General features: G+C 44.8%; 1 pseudogene; it reads left to right on the top strand.

The window, feature by feature from the left end:
* LOC109901362 (mediator of RNA polymerase II transcription subunit 23-like) overlaps nt 1-13,972 on the top strand; it is a 34,228-nt pseudogene extending 20,256 nt beyond the window's left edge.
* The last annotated feature ends 211 nt before the right edge of the window (nt 13,973-14,183 follow it).

Here is a 14,183-nt window from a genome sequence, read left to right as displayed (position 1 = left end):
TATTTGAAAGATTCATATCTCCTCCTAGTTACAGCATTGTTGCATTAGGTATTTGTTTAATTTAAATGTTTGCATTTATGATTATTATGATCTGGACCTGTTAGTGGTAGTTTTGTGATAACTGCATTGTGGTTAGGAATTTTTTCTAAATGTTCACAATACCAAATTGGTTTAAACGTCACACCTCTAGTGTCCAGTGCGCACTTTAAGCACGTACAGTGCATTCGGAAAGTATTCAGACCACTTCACGGTTTCCACATTTTGTTACGTTACAGCCTTATTCTAAAATGGATTTAAAAAATATATATAATAATAATAATAAAGGAATTGCAGCAATCTGCACACAGTACTCCATAATAACAAAGCAAAAACTGGTTTTTGGAAAATTTACAAAGAAAAAAAGGGAAATGACGTATTTACGTAAGTATTCAGATCCTTTGCTATGAGACTTGAAATTAAGCTCAGGTGCATCCTGTTTCTATTGATCATCCTTGAGATGTTTTTACAACTTGATTGGAGTCCACCTGTGGTAAATTCAATTGGTTGGGCATGATTTGGAAAGGCACACATGTCTATATAAAAGGTCCCACAGTTGGCAGAGCAAAATGAGGCCATGAGGTCGAAGGAATTGTCCGTAGAGCTCCGAGACAGTATTGTGTCAGCGCACAGATATGGGGAAGTGTACCAAAACATTTCTGCAGTATTGAAGGTCCACAAGAACACAGTGGCCTACATCATTCTTAAATTGAAGAAGTTTGGAACCACCAAGACTTTTTCTTGAGCTCTCCGCCTGGGCAAACTGAGCAATCGGGGGAGAAGGGCCTTGATCAGGGAGGTGACCAAGAACCCGATGGCCACTCTGACAGCGCTCCAGAGTTCCTCTGTGGAGATGAGAGAACCTTCCAGAAGGACAACCATCTCTGCAGCACTCCACCAATCAGGCATTTATGGTAGCGTGGCCAGATGGAAGCCACTCCTCAGTAAAAGGCACATGACAGCCCACTTGGAGTTTGCCAAAAGGCACCTAAAGGACTCAGACCATGAGAAACAAGATTCTCTGGTCTGATGAGACCAAGATTGAACTCTTTGGCCTGAATGCCAAGCATCACGTCTGAAGGAAACCTGGTACCATCCCTACGGTGAATCATGGTGGTGGCAGCTTCATGCTGCGGGGATGTTTTTCAGCTGCAGGGACTGTGAGACTAGTCAGGATCGAGGGAAAGATGAATGGAGCAAAGTACAGAGAGATCTTTGATGAAAACCTGCTCCAGGGAACTCAGGACCTCAGACTGGGGCGAAGGTTCACTTTCCAACAAGACAATGAACCTAATCACACAGCCAAGACAACACAGGAGACACTCCCCATCCAACCTGACATAGCCTGAAAGGATCTGCAGAGAAGAATGGGAGAAACTCCCCAAATACAGGTGTGCCTGTCACACCCTGATCTGTTTCACCTGTCCTTATGATTGTCTCCATCCCCTCCAGGTGTCGCTTATTTTCCCTGGTGTGTTTATCCCTGTGTTTCTTGTCTCTCTGTGTCAGTTCGTCTTGTATGTCTTTCAAGTCAACCAGTGTTTTTTCCCGTACTCCTGCTTTTCTATTCTCTTCTACTAGTCCTCCCGGTTTTGACCCTTGCCTGTTTTCTGGACAGTACCCGCCTGCCTGGCCATTCTGCCTGCCCTGACCTCGAGCCTGCCTGCCCCTCTGTACCTCCTGGACTCTGAACTGGTTTTGACATTTTGTCTGTCCACGAACATTCTCTTGCCTACCCCTTTTGGATTGAATAATACATATCAAAGACTCAAACAATCTGCCTCCTGTATCTGCATCTGGGTCTCACTTTGTGTCCTTATAGTGCCAAGCTTGTAGTGTCATATGCAAGAAGACTCAAGGTTGTAATCGCTGCCAAAGGTGCTTTAACAAAATACTGAGTAAAGGGTCTGAATAGTATTTATTTTTAATAAATATGCAAAAATGTCTTAAAAAGCTGTTTTTGCTTTGTCATTATGGGGTATTGTTTGTAGATTGATGAGGAGGACTTTTTTAAAAAACAATTGAATGTAAATGTAATGTAATTTTGGGGGGGGGGAGTCAAATAGTTTATTTTGATTGTACAAATGCTATGGCATAGGCTAAATCTGTGTCTAGAATAAATGCAGGCAGCAATAGCCAGACATGCATTAGGGTATTTATTAGCCTATTTCATTGATAATTGAATAGAACTAAGTGAATCATGCGCATTTTCATGTCGTTCTTGTTCTTTGTACTCTGAGATGGTCATCACTATTTACCACAGCCACAAAGTCATAAACCCTGCATATTTCTACAATTTATCTTCTTAAAGTCTGATTTTAAACCTAACCCTAAACTTAACCACACTGTTAACCTTTTGCTTAACCCTAACCTAAAATAAATGTTTAAAAATCATACATTTCAATAGAGCACATTTTTACTCTGTGGCTGTGGTAAATAGTGGAAACCCTCTGAGATGCGCTCTGAGTGATAGTGCAGTAATGTGCACTTGAGATATAGGCTTTACAGGCATTTAAAGCACACGTCTGGGTTTTCCGATCACGAGTGAATCCTATTATGAGTATCAAGTGTGACGGAGACGAATAGTAGTTTGACGAGGTCGGCACACCCCTGTTTATAACTGTACGTTGTGTGGATGGAAACAGCCTGACCACACACACACACACTCCTTAACTGCCCACTTGTCATTCTAATCACAAGCTCTGAATGAGAATTACACTTGACTAAATGTGAATCTCTACTCTCCACTATTTCTGATAGCACCGATACAGCTTTCCTGCCGCTACCATCTTTAAAAATAAATCACAGGCCCAGTCTATACTAGCAAGGCATTTTTAAAGTGCTTTCTGAAGCAGAAGTTGTGGAGTCTGACTGACAACCTGTAGCCAGCACCGTGCTGCTAAAGTGCTGTTGTGGATTCCCTCTCACAGTGTAAAAATCAGCACGGCCTCACACCCAATCCCTGGAGCCACTTGGCAAGCCATGTGCTGAGAACTACTGTTCAACAGAGGCTATGTTGTATCTGATGTCTGCTCTCTCTGCAGGCCAGGGGTTTGGAGAGCAGAGCCTTTCTGCTTATCACCAGGCAGGAGGAGTGATAATGGGTCTGTAAAGGGCTGTTGTTTGCATAACCCTCCGGGGAGAGTTTCTGAATTTGTTATGAAACGCTTCAACTCCCTCCCTCTCTTTTTTTATATAGACCTCTCCCTCTCTCTCCCTCCCTTTTCTTTCTCTCTCCCTCCCTAGCACTTTTATCCCCCTCCCTCTCTTGTTTTATATATACCTCTCCCTCTCTCTCCCTCCCTGGCACTTTTATCCCCCTCCCTCTTTTTTTATATATACCTCTCCCTCTCTCTCCCTCCCTGGCACTTTTATCCCCCTCCCTCTTTCTTTATATATACCTCTCCCTCTCTCTCCCTCCCTGGCACTTTTATCCCCCTCCCTCTTTCTTTATATATACCTCTCCCTCTCTCTCTCCCTTTTCTTTCTCTCTCCCTCCCTGGCACTTTCTCTCCAATTCTCCCTCCATCTCTCATCTGTAGGAAAGAACCTGCACCCTCTTTCCCCCACAGAGTTTGAGTGTCAGGAATGAATAAAGCCTTTTCTATTGTAAACCTGCATGCGCTCTTTACGTCACTACCCAGCAGAGAGTGATGGCTTTCCTCGAGAAGGCAGTCATGGGGGGAGTTTTGAAGCATTGTGTCAAACGCCGCACACCGCCATTTGTAATATGATTTACCGCCAGTGAAAGCCTCAGGTATTTTCCAAAGGGGATTTTAATTAAGAAGTGGCTAAAGGCTTTGGAGGTGGAAAGTGTGCTCACTTTTCCAGTGACTGGAAGTCTGGTAATGACTGTCTTGTAATGCAGCTGAGCTGCTACAGTAAAACTGTTCTCCTGTTCTCTAAATAGGGCCTGTCTACCAGGAAGCCGGAGCATGGGGAATTGGGAGATGCCAGTGGTGGTGGTTGTGGTGTGGCCAGGAATGGTGGTAGGAAAGGGTATGCAGGGGGAACTACCACTGGGAAGAGGAAGGGGCTGCTGTGGGCCCCAGGCGCTCTGTCTCTGGATGCTGTTGAGGAACACACACACACACACGCACACACACACACACACACACACACACACACACTAGAGGCAGATGGTGTCAGAAAGCTGTTTGGTGGTTGTTTGGGTTGATGATTGTTTTAAGGGTGCTGATAGTGTTTGAGATAACAGCTTTGCATTGAATCATGAAATAATCTTGTTATTGACAGATGGCCTTTTGAATTCAAAGGAAGACTAGTAATGATGACTCATGGTAAACAATGAGCCATGTTACAGTACATTATGGCAATTTGACGTGTCTGTGCGTTCGTTGTGAGGTGAGGCCATCATCCTGACCAGGCAGTGTGTCCTGTCTTGCCCCAGCGTTCTGGAGAGGATAGGAGCGCGGGCTCTGGTGGCTCATGTCAGGACGTTTGCAGACTTTCTGGTTGACGAGTTCTCCACGTTGGCCGGTGGCCAGCAGCTCAACAAGTGTATCGAGATCCTCAACAACATGGTGTGGAAGTACAACATTGTCACGCTGGACAGACTCATCCTGTGCCTGGTAAGGGCGTGAACATTATTTACAATAAGGGTTACATGGAGAAAATCAGACCTCTCTGAAATGAAAATGGATGGCCCTCCCTTTAGCTAAATATATTTGAACTAAACCCAGTCTTAACGCTTGGAAACGTGACCCTCCTCTATACCCAAAATAATGAATTTAAACAAAGTGGATAGCAGAGAACATGTCTACTGTTAACCCTCACATCTTGGACAGACCAGAGCCTTAGATATGCCATTTTATAAACTGTTCTTCGTCCTGTGAGTATTACATGGTAACGCAGTAGTTTTTATAGCGTACCGTGGACAAGAGTAGGGATGGAAATATCTCCTTTATAGTAAAAGCCTTGCATGAATCTATCATCGTATTTGCTGAGAAAAATAGAATTTTATAAACATTTCATGCAATTCTACGTCATTTTACATATTAGCATAATCTTTTTTAATGCCACAGAGCAGCCTGGTGACCTAAAGGCCGGAGAGGGAGCACTCGTGACAGTATTTTACAGCATGTTTGCGCTGTTATAGATCACTTTATATAATCGGATTTGTATTACTTTCTTAAACGTCTTATAAGTGGTAGGCCTGTCCTTTTTAAAATGTTCTTTAAGAAGAGGTAGGCCTATGGCATACCCTCTGAAACACCCTCAATTCATCTGTCGTTCCAACTCCGTCAACTACACCTAGCATACATTGTGTTCTTGTTAGCATGTTTCATGTAGATATTCAACCACTATTTTTAAAACTCTCCATGTTGAATCATATATCATTCAAAAGCTTGTTTTCCGGAGCATATCGTTAGCTAGTCCATACATGGCGATATGCTTTGTAGACTTAGTGATTTCTGCTGAAATATTAGTAATTTCCTGACATCCAATTGGTTACTGGCATTTAAAGACCCTTTCCGTCAACCTGATTGGTTGAAATGCCTCATGTGCGCGCAGCACGTCCTTGTTTGAAAATATCTATGGCGAAGGATCTACGTAAAGAGAGACAAAATGAGCAAATCTCGAAGAATATACCAACAGTATGTGAATAAAAATAGTTGAGCTCAGTTAACCAATGCGAGAAAAGCATTGAATGAAAGAAAAAATTTGCCTGATCAGCTGATCGAGGCAGTGGCAGTACAGGTAGATGAGCAAAAGGAGGTAGCCGGCAGCAGCGCGTTGAGACGCAAATCAGTTGAGACGAAGATGACAGCTAGCAGCGGTCAACCAGCCAGCAGCCAGCCAACAGTGTCTTTCATTCCACATCACAAATAAACCAACTTGTACATGATTTCATTTGCCCTACGTGTCTACACACTGGACTGAAAATCACTATTGACCCCACCAACCAGGGATTCTGTCATTCTGTCATGATACAATGTAATGTGCACACTGTGAAGGTGATCGTGATGCATTTAGGAGGAGTGTTTACACTTCCTCCAGGCTGCAGGAGTGCTCCAGGAGAGATGTGGGATTTGACATAAATATGAGGATAGTTCTTCTAGCCCACAAACTTGAACTTGGTTATGCAGCACTTAAGAAAATAAGCAAAGCCCTAGGGATTCCTTCCTGTGTCTCAGCTCATATCAGAGATATGACAAGAGAGTGACAGGTAAATAAAAGTGGAGTGTTGCCCATTATTGTCAGGTGACTTGCTATGTATAGATTTCCTTACTCCAGCAAATGTATTCAAAGTGAATAAACAGAGTGATAGGAAAACATAACTATACAATGAGACAATCACATAGGCCTACATTGTCATATGGCTGTAGCCTACTGTGATTACTGAGAAATTAGCTTTACATAAAGTAAATACATGCTGTTATGCGAATATTTACATAGGGTAAGGAATGTACTCCTGTCATGACAGGAATAAGTACTCCCCCCCCCCCCCCCCCAGAGAGGGATACAGTCAATGCCATCATAGACATAGACATTCTTGTATCCTTTGATGGCAGTTTGCACAATAGAGGTTTCACTTCCAACTACGGGATAGGTGTGTGCATAGACATTGCAACAGGTCTAGTGATAGACTATGAGGTGTTGTCTTCACACTGCCATACATGTGTGATGAAAAGGAAAAGTGGAATTAGTGAGGAGGAGTTCAGAGAATGGAAGGATTCACATGCAGATGACTGTGCTCAAAACTTCTCTGGTTCGAGCAAAGCAATTGAGCAGGAAGCAGCTAAATGCATGTGGGCCAGATCAGTCAGTCGCTACCACTTTCGTGACACCGAGATGCTCTCAGATGGAGACAGTACCGTATACAATGCAGTTGTCAAATTAGATCCCTACCCAGGCATTGAGATAGGGAAACTAGAATGCATCAATCATGCCCACAAGAGGATGGGAACAGCGCTTCCTAAACTTAGTTCAGAGAAACATTTTGGGGGGAGAGGTGTAGGGAAACTCACTGCACAAAAATGTAAGAGTCTGCAAAACTATTACAGGGGGGAGATTCTTAATAACCAGGGTGATATAGAGGGCATGAAGAATGCTATCTGAGCTGGTCTTGTCCATTCCATGTCAACATCTTGGTGCTGGTACCAGCGAGCCCTAGAAAATGGTGAAGATCCACCCAGTCACAAAAACCATGGAGGCCATACATTTTTTAATAGACGTTGCACAGAAAATGGTATCTCTATATCATAGGATGTCAAATGATAACCTCCTCAAAAGAATGCAGCACGGAGGAACCCAGAATGCAAATGAATGTCTGAACTCTAATATGGTCGCGATGCCCCAAAACTGTCTTCGTGGGCAAAAGCCACATTGACGCAGCAGCCAGTATGGCAGTAGCCACCTTCAATGAGGAAGCCACTGTTATATCAAATGTGATGGACAAATTGTGGCTTGACAGCACCTTGGTGACACTGGAAGCAATCAGAGAGGAGAATGCTAGGCGTGTTGTGAGAGCTGATGCTGCTTCAACGGAGTGTGCCAAGAGTAGGCACAGGTCCCATGACACAGTCATGAAAGTAAAGCGGCACTAGCAACAACTCAAAGAGGACCTTACATATGGGGCAGGCATAGCTGATGAATGTTCTGCACATTTCAACAGCCATACAAAATCCTTGTATGTGACAAATTGAGCAAAGCGATATGAGAATTTGCCCAAAACTGCATATTTGCCCAACAGACCAGTATTCAAAGCATATGCTCTATTGCTAGAAACAAATGTATTCAACATGCTCAGGTATTTATTTGTAAAAGGTATATTTGATGTTTATTTGTCAGTTTTGAAGTGATATATGAATAAGAGTTTAATTAATGTGACAAATGGTCATATTTATGGAAAGTGCATTTGAATTGCATTAGCCTATATTTATCGGCCATTTTCTGAAAATGACATGTTTCTCCTGCGCCAATTCATTCTGCTCAGTCTTCCAAGGACGTACATTCACATTATTCCACACACAGGTTCTTAGGTCTTGTAGTCAGACTTTTACAGAGGCTTTTTTAAATATCTTGTGTTGTTTTGATTTTAGGTGGCATTTTATATGTAAATATATGAACAATATGTATCATTCATACATGTGAAGTGTTTATCAATATTTTGATAAACTGATCTATAAAAGTCTGACCATTGAGTGTCTTATCACAATACAAAATGAAAACATTCTGCCTTGAAGCAGTGTTGAAAAAAATTGATTCTCGTAATATGCAAATTAGCGAGGTTGTCTCATTTGCATATTTTAATGTTAAAATATATCAAACTTGTAATATGATAATATGTTGTATTTATGTATACTTTCAACTGGTAAAGATTCAGTCTGACTAGACTAAATAAGAAAAAAAATCCCTATTAACCTGTGGTGCCTGGCCTTATCCTGTCTCCTCCCCTTCATCTGCACTGATTGAAAGGATTTAACAAGTGACATCAATAAGGGAATAAGGGACTGACCAGATAAAAGCTGTCATGGAAAGAGCAGGTGTTCTTAATGTTTAGTATTCTCAGTGTATACTGTAGCCTAATAAGCAACTAATTCTAAATTCATCAATTACATGACCCTCTGCTGGACTAGATTTAAAAAAGACTAAACCCTCCCCGGGACCATTCTGTAAATTTCGATCCATCCCTTAGGATGAGACAAACATATTTAGAACTATGGTCCAGTCATATGTTTGACCTCTATTTAAGTCTTTGGAAGCTTCAATTCCATTGTGATAATGTACATTCATATTTCTTTGTTCAATATTAATCTGTGCCGGTTCAGCAGCTATCAAACAATTGTTTAATTCCCTATTGACCTCTCCCTCTTTCCCATTACTTCCCTCACTCATCTCTCGCCTCTTCCCATCTCTCCCTCTCCTCCCCCCTCCTGTCCAGGCCATGAGGAGTCCCGAGGGTAACGAGGCCCAGGTCTGCTACTTTATCATCCAGCTCCTCCTCCTCAAGCCCAACTACAACCGCAACCGCGGCTCAGACCTCGTCAAGGAGAACGTCCCCGAACACTGGCTGCAGAGCGACTGACACACCAAGCACATGACCTACCACAAGGTACCATACTGGCTCCAACTCTGCTGTCTGCTAGCATGAAAAGAGCAGCGTTGCCTGAAAGACAGTTTGAAAGAACCACTAGGCACAGAGTGGCTCAAGGTGATAAGAACGTGAATGTCAACGGGAGGCCGCTATTGTTCAGCCTGCTCCATTCCCTGTTGAAGATTGATCCTGTTTCAATTTGATATTTACATTGGCTCAACTGTGTTCTCTAACTGAGCAGTGGAAATGGGTTGTCTCTCGTTCTGTTCTGCTGTGGTGACTATTGCTTTGACCACTTACTGTTTTGCTGTTATCAAACATGCTCTTTTAATACAGCTTAACGATGATACGGTTACAGCGTTTGACGTTTCATGTACTTTGAGGGCCAGGCGGAGCATGTAAATTCACCCATGCAGCATCAGTACCACTACCTGCCCATCTACTTAGGTAACGTGTGCCTCCTTATCCTGCTCGTCTTCAACATTGTCATCTACCGCTTCCTGGAGCTGCTGCCCGGAGACGCTACTGGACCACCTGGGAGGACGTGAGGGAATGGGAGAGGGAATGGTTGTGGTCTGTAGCTTTGATTGTGTACACAGCCTGGTATAGTATGTATTTTCCACAATTCTACACATTTTTCCATGGAGCCGAGAGAAATTTCCTGCAATTCTATGCATTTTGCCAAGACTAATACTGTTATTTTGCTCAAACAAAATATACACTGCTAAAGTTTTTTAAATTCTACCTGACTGTCGGGCCATTCCCGAACTGTGACTGAAGGTTCAACGAGTTCCCCAACCCGGCCGCCCACGCCCTGCATGTCACCTGTGTGAGCTGATGGCCCTGGCAGTGCCCGGCAAGGACATTGGCAACACTCTGCTCAGCGTCGTCCTCAAGAGGTCAGCATGGGGTCAAAGCTCGTAGGTCGAACAGCGGCTGCTAACCAGTCATTGAGAGGGGGAGAATGGGCTCTAGACTATATAAAATATATATATAAAATAAAACATATATATATATATATATATAAAACCTCTGGTATAAATATATATTCTGACTGCACTTTACTCTTGAAGCATGTGTTAAGTGCTCCCGAGTGGCGCAGTGGTCTAAGACACTGCATTTCAGTGCAAGAGGTGTCACTGCAGTACCTGGTTCAAATCCAGGATGCATCACATCCGGCTGTGATTGGGAGTCCCATAAGGCGGGGCACAATTGGTCCAGCATCGTCTGGGTTTGTCCAGGGTAGGCTGTCATTGTAAATAAGAATTTGTTCTTAACTGACTTGCCTGGTTAAATAAAAGTCCCTGTTATTATGCAGAAGCCTTGTGTGAGGAATGGATGATGAGTCATCTTGAAGTGGTGCTGAATCACTGCAGTGTTAGTTTTCTGCAGAGCTCAGTTAGACCTGTGTGTATCTGTGTTGTGTTTTGTTATGTTGTGTGTGGAGTGGCCTCCTGATGTCATGTGCCTTTTAACAGCCAACCGCTGTTGCCTCGGGGGAACATAAGTGCCTGGATGAACGCTGGTGATCACTGCCTGTAAGATTCCTCTCTAATCACGCACGCATTCACGCACCTACACACACACACACACACTTTGTTATAGATCAGGAATGTTGTTCATGGCATACAGCAAACTTGTTTTTCCCCATTCGCATGATCAAGTTTCAACTATCCATGAAAGACAAGGTCCATAAATTGTGGTATTTTACTGCTCACTGTGAAATTCTGGGCAGTTAGACAAGAGTGATGGCTTTACCCAAATAAGCATTACTTCATCTGTCCTCCAGACTCCTGTCTGAAAGCTTCTCTAAAGTCTGAAAAGAAATGAGCTTAACGTTGTATGTTTTCCTCTCTAGGAGCCTTACTGGGTGGTCCTGCAGGACCGTATTATGAGTGTTCTGGGCAGCCCATGCCTCACATCAGAGACTGAGTGGGTGGGGTACCCCTTCGCACTTCTGGACCGCCTGCCACCAGTCTTACTCTTAGATGTACTGCAGCTACGTGCTGGCCCTGGCCAACACCATCTGGCACCACTCCAGCATTGGACAGCTCTCCCTCATACCCAAGGAAGACGCACCAGTAGCCCCTGATTAGCTGTTTTCCACCCCTCTAGTCCTGGTACCAGCTGCCCACTGATTAGCTGTTTTCCACTCCTCTAGTCCTGGTACCAGTAGCCCCCTGATTAGCTCTTTTCTACCCCTCTAGTCCTGGTACCAGCTGCCCCCTGATTAGCTGTTTTCCACCCCTCTAGTCCTGGTACCAGCTGCCCCCTGATTAGTTCTTTTCCACTCCTCTAGTCCTGGTACCAGCTGCCCCCTGATTAGCTGTTTTCCACCCCTCTAGTCCTGGTACCAGCTGGCAGGACTGCTGCCTCCCAGGCCCAGTTTAGGCTTAGCTCAGTAGGGCCTCTCATCTAGCCTGGGAAAATCTCCCCATAACTGTGTGTTCAGGCCTTGTTCAGGCCTCGCTGGACTCCCTAAAGTGTCAGCAAGTGCCTTTCCTGCTCCGACGGACTGTCATGTGAAATGACAGCAGAGCTATGGCCTGCTGAGATTACATTACTGTAAAGCAGATGGAAATGCCATCAGTGTGGGCCGTGATGTGTGGGAGGGCGGAACATGAGACATGGGAGATCTCAGCGGGCGCCGCAGCATTCTGACGGCAGAGCCCGGTGACGAGACACCCCTAGTGGCACAGGCAGCCGAGTGTGTACGCCTCACACTGACGCTTCTGAAACACAGAACACACATGGCTCTCGCTCTGGAAGACCTGTATACACACACACACACACACACACACACCTGGGATCTATCTTGTCATCTGCAAACACACTCTGACGCTTTTGTTCTGCTGTACATCTGGTTTATTATCAGCTGTCTGTTCATTCAGAAAAGCCTGTAGTTTATCATTCAAATTCAGTGCCTCCATTGTCTTCTTCCATTTGCACACAGCTCTCACAGTGAGAGCCTTAGTCACTTAGCATCGGGTCCTTGGCTTTACAAAGCCTTTCATTAAGTTCTGTAGAGATGTTTTTGTCCTTTTCTCCTCCTTCCCCATATGTCTTTGAGAGAGCAGTCCATTCTCTCCTCTTCAGTCTCTATCTTTCTCTAGGAGACGTCTAACATCTCCTCTCTCCTCCCTCGCCCAGGTTCCTGTCTGAGGTGCTGAAGCCCCCAGTAAAGACAGAGTTCCAACTCCTCTATGTGGACCACCTGGTGGGGCCCTTCCTCCAGCGCTTCCAACAGGAGAGGACCCACTGCATGCTGGAGGTCCATTTCTGTCCATATATCCCCCCTCCTTTCCTCCCCCATATCCCAGTATAACCTGAATACACCATACAATCCCACACAAAAGGCCTGTAAATGAAATTCCCTTTCACACTCCCTCGACCATTAGAGAGAATAGAACTGATGGTGGGTGTGTGGGTGGGTACATACATGTGTGTGTGTCCACGTGCCGTGTGTGTGCACATTTGTATGTGTGACATGTGCGTGTGGCCCTGAGGTAAGTCCCAGGGCTGGTCCCCCATCTCCAGGTTTAACCTCAAGAAAATGAACAATAGCTTGGTAGATTAAAGGGGGATTAGCTGGCTCAGGGAGAAATCCTGTTATTTGCGGAGAGCAGAGAGGGAGAGTTAAGGTCCTTGGTATTGGCTCCTCTCCCCAGCGGCGGTGTCTCTTCCCTGGGCTGCACTGTGGCTTCCCATTAATCTGCAGTTCTTCTGTTGACCAGCCTGCCACCCCCTGGACAGCTCATTGACAAAAATAGCCATTCTTAGAATTTCTTCGGTTTTTCACTCTAGCATTGTGTTAATGAGACGTGCGACACACCATCGCCATTCAATCAGTGACTGATTTGCCTGTTCCTTTCTTAAAGATCTATGTTGTGAATCGCAGATTGGAGTGGCGTTCCATGAGATGCTGCAGACTGTGGACCAACACAGTCAACACCTGTCCTTCATGGACCCCATCTGTGACTTCCTCTACCACATCAAGTACATGTTCACCGGGGACAGCCTCAAAGGCCAGGTACAGTAAGAGCAATACTGTGTGCTGTACCTTGTCCTGTAAATGTATGCTCACTTGTTTCTGTCCAGTCCTGCATTTGTCCAGCCTCTCCTCGCCTCCTCTAATTATATTGTCAACACCCCAAATAAAAAAAATATAATTTCTTTGTCCTCCAAACATTTCCTCTTGCATTTAGCTTTGATGTCACTCTCTGCAGCGTCCCACTTCATTTCAGCGTCTGAAGCTGGAGTTGGCGTCTCTCCTCAGTAGAAGTAGAGCAGAGATTAGCTGAATTCTCCTCCCTCCTCAGTCCTCTAACTGAGAGCCCAGCTTATCCCTCATATTTCCTAGTGTTGAGTGTCTAATGTTAAGAGCCTACTAATGTGTGTGTGTGTGTTCCCAGATGGAGAAGATCATCATGGCCACGAGACGCAGCATCTGGCCACGAGACACAGCTATCACCCACAGCAGCAAGATGGAGCCTGCAGCCGCCAGTGTTCCCCAGCCCTCCTCCTCTGTCCTCACTTGACCCCCAGAGCAACCACAGCCCCTCCATCCTCCCCCTGTCTTTAGCCCAGTAACACACCCACACCAAGGGAGGAGTCTACAAGCACCATGGCCGTGGTCCCACTGACACCAGCTGACACCAGCTGAAGTATTGAGATGGACACACTCCATGAATGTGTAGGTCAGCGTTGCAGACAGACAATATGATCCCGAGAGTCTGGTCTCCTGAGAGTGACCATGCAACGACTCAGTGCTGTGGTGTGTTTTGCTAGCACAGACTGGAATATGTTCTGGGATTCATCCAATGGCATTGAGGAGTATACCACCTCAGTCAGTCACCGGCTTCATCAATAAGTGCATCGACGTCGTCGTCCCCACAGTGACCGTACGTACATATCCCAACCCGAAGCCATGGATTACAGGCAACATTCGCATCGAGCTAAAGGCTAGAGCTGCCGCTTTCAAGGAGTGGGACACTAATACGGACGCTTATAAGAAATCCCATTATGCCCTCAGACGAACCATCAAACATGCAAAGCGTCAATACAGGATTAAGATTGAATCCTACTACAC

Source organism: Oncorhynchus kisutch, linkage group LG12 (assembly GCF_002021735.2).
Source record: "Oncorhynchus kisutch isolate 150728-3 linkage group LG12, Okis_V2, whole genome shotgun sequence".
Lineage (NCBI taxonomy): Eukaryota > Metazoa > Chordata > Actinopteri > Salmoniformes > Salmonidae > Oncorhynchus > Oncorhynchus kisutch.
Note: the sequence above shows the minus strand (reverse complement) of the source record. Positions and strands in the feature narration are given on the sequence as shown.